This window comes from Alligator sinensis, unplaced genomic scaffold (genome assembly GCF_000455745.1).
Source record: "Alligator sinensis unplaced genomic scaffold, ASM45574v1 scaffold573_1, whole genome shotgun sequence".
Taxonomy (NCBI): domain Eukaryota; kingdom Metazoa; phylum Chordata; order Crocodylia; family Alligatoridae; genus Alligator; species Alligator sinensis.
In genome coordinates, this window is record NW_005841877.1 from 4,280,988 (window position 1) to 4,284,026 (window position 3,039).

Consider the following 3,039-nt stretch of genomic DNA (forward strand, 5'->3'; position numbering starts at 1 on the left):
TCAATGATGACCCCCAAGTCTCTTTCTTGCATAGTGCTAGCCAACATAGCACTGTCGAGCCTATAAGGATGCTGCGGGTTTTTCTTCCCAAGGTGGAGAACCTTGCATTTATCAGCGTTGAACACCATCAGATTCTCATCCACCCACTTGCTGAGCCTGTCCAGGTCAGCCTGGATCACCCGCCTGTCTTCTGGTGTGGATGCTTTGCCCCAAAGTTTGGTGTCATCGGCGAACTTGGCCAGTCCGCTTCTGACTCCAGTGTCCACATCATTAATGAAGATGTTGAACAGTATGGGTCCAAGGACAGAGCCTTGGGGGACCCCACTGGTCACAGGACACCACGATGAGTGACTTTCATCAATTACTACCCTCTGGGTCTGACCCTGGAGCCAATTTTCCAGCCAGTGGACTTTGCACTTTTGGAGGAAGGGAGGTGGGGAACAACCCCAAGGTCACCAGACCAGAAGCCTCTGCTAGGCAGAGGCTTCCAGTTTAGGACTGGGAGTGGAGGAGGGGGGAGCTGAGAGGAGGCTGAGAGAGGGGCAGAGCTGGTTGGGCCTTGCTGCTGCTGCCCCTGGGTCCTGCCACTGGCTTCTCCTGAGTCCTGCTGATGCTGGTGCCTCGTGAGCTTAGACAGGCAGCCACAGACAAATAATTCATTTTATAAATTTTTAGGAGCCCCTGCAGACCTGATAGAATGGCCTGGTGGGCCGCATCCAGTCCACGGGCCATATTTTGTCCACATCTGGATTAATCAAATGTGATGCAGTCTAACATATTTGGTTCAGAACTATGAAAAAAATAACTACTTTCCTTTCATTCCCACCAGTTCTTCCTCAGAACCAATATTTATTATTTATTATTTGATTACAGCAGTACCTAGACATCCCAGTCATTACTAGAAACCCATTGTGCTAAGTGTTATTCAAACACATTGCACAAGACAATCTAAAAAGAAAAGCTTGCAATCTAAGTATATGACAGACAAGAAGGGACAGGAAAGAGGAACAGTGAGGTCAAGTCACTTGCCAATTGTGACAAAGCAGATCACGTGGAGCAGATCACTTGGAGAATCAGTCCAGTGACCTATTCCAAGGGTCGGCAACCTTTTAGAAGCAGCAGGTCAAAATAGCGCAGCTCATTCCGAGGTGGGCCACCACTTGTATGCAATACAACTATTGCCATGGCTGCTTCCTCTTCTGCTGATGCTCCCTGCCACTGAATAGCCAACAATGAGCTTGTGCCCCACTGCCAAATACCCTCACCACTGATGAATTGCCATCAACATCCCATCTCCATGGAGCAGATGGAATTGCCTGGCAGGATGAATACAGACCATGGGTTGTAGGCTGCCAATCACTGATCTATCCAAAGAATAATACTTCCATTTCAGGCAACCATTTTATAACAATAAAATCTTTCATGATCATGCAGCTCTGGAAGTGATTGGCCATTATATCCACATAGTAGCTGAGAGACTGAACAAGGCTGAGTTTGTTACACAAATGGTTTTAAGCCAGGAAATTAGAAGTTGAAGCCAGAATTCTCTTCTGCACATGCCCCATTGTGCTGAAGAAATGGCTAACCTCAGATTTTATGCACTGCATTATTTAGACACAAGTTGACATGTGAAACTTATGGAATCTTGTCCCTAACTTTTTCAGGCTTTTGTCCACTTGTACCACACCCTTCACACTATTTAATCTTCTTTTATTTTCCATGTCAGATATAACAACTATGACTAAGATATTTGGCAAGCAGGGATGTTAGTAGACTAAGAATTATTTTAGCATGGGGCAGGATCTGTGTCAGTTTGTCAGCCCATAATTCAAAATAGGTTTTTTAACTTTTTTTAAAAAGTAAGAACAATACAAAATCCAAATTCTGATACTCTATTTACATACTAAATGATACTTGCTTGAGGAAGGATTTTTAAATTAACTACTGAAGCATTTCAGCATCACATACACTTCATTACATAACATCACATACACTTTGCTTAGAGGAATGTTGTGGTTTTTTCTTTTACTGTTCTATTAAAGGTAAAGACTGCAATTTACAATAGAGTTATTGACACAGCCTTTTTTAATGGAGGCAGAGGGTTGAAAACTTCATCAGATGAGGAAAATTTCTGTTTCCTGATCCAATACCTCATTTCAGAGGGGAACCTGTACAGCCATTTCAGTCTGCATAACAAGGATTCCAGTATCGAGTGAACCCCCTGGTTTTTCAAATATATCCTGCATTCGAAATATGCTCCTCTTCCTGTGCATATTGATAATCACTTTTTTAAACTAATACCTCTAAATTCATCTTGATTAAGGTTCCCAACACATAAAAATCATGTGCCAGTTTTATGAACTATCAACAAGGTAAAATCCATTCCAGTAACTACATCTTTTGGTTCTTTGCTAGAGGCTGCATATAGAAGTTCAAATATGGGATTTGGGGTTTCCATGTAAACATTCAATTGGGCAAGACCCACAAGGACAGATTGGAGCTGACTGCAACTGGCAGGGGTGGCCAATCCTACTACAGTATGTCTGCCAAAAATACTAAAACAAATAATATTAATAACTAGCATTTGCTGAGTTTTCACCTTCCTTTCAGTGTTATTTCTTTTTATTTGGGAAAAATGGTTTATACACATTACTCCTGTTATGTGTAGTAGGAGCTCCTCAGAGCTGTTGAGGTGATCTTATTTAGCATTTATAATGCCATCTTCCTCATACTGGAACTTTCTTTATCTCTTGCCAATGGGAGTGTGCTGTTCCTCTCGAGTTAGCCAATATGCAAACAGAAGCTCATATGGCAGTTGGCAAATTTTGTGTCTTTATAACACATTCACCCACAGGAACATCTTTTCAAAGCCCTCAAAACTGCAATACATTAGGTTTCTTTTTATCTTGTTATAAAAAGAAGGGCATCTTGTGATATTATAAGATTAATTTGAATTGGCAGTGAATCCAAGCCAACCCAGATGTGGAAAAGTAACCCAAAGGTAGAAGTGCAGTTGCACCCTCTTTGAGCCAAAATTCT